This window comes from Penaeus monodon, chromosome 30 (genome assembly GCF_015228065.2).
Source record: "Penaeus monodon isolate SGIC_2016 chromosome 30, NSTDA_Pmon_1, whole genome shotgun sequence".
Taxonomy (NCBI): domain Eukaryota; kingdom Metazoa; phylum Arthropoda; class Malacostraca; order Decapoda; family Penaeidae; genus Penaeus; species Penaeus monodon.
In genome coordinates, this window is record NC_051415.1 from 23,933,574 (window position 1) to 23,933,838 (window position 265).

Below are 265 nucleotides of genomic sequence, written 5' to 3' on the forward strand. Positions count from 1 at the left end.
CTTTTAACAAAAGCAATCTTGTTCCTTCCTTTATTTATATAAGTAATTATCCTAGGAAGGTTAAACGTACAATTTCCTCTCGTTAACTTCTTCTTTCATCCTTTTCATGGGTTTCGTTTCGGCAAAATAACCACGTACACAGGTTTTCCTCAAGGTCAGCGTGTTGCAATGCCCATTTCCCAATTCAAAAGGTCAGGGAAGGTGTAGGTTGCTTTTGCGTTCTCTACCCCCCCCCCCCCTTCTTTTGTGGGAGTAGGGGCGGGGC

General features: G+C 43.8%; 1 pseudogene; it reads left to right on the plus strand.

Moving 5' to 3' along the window:
• Nucleotides 1-265, plus strand: part of LOC119592659 — a 12,788-nt pseudogene that overhangs the window by 6,055 nt on the left and 6,468 nt on the right.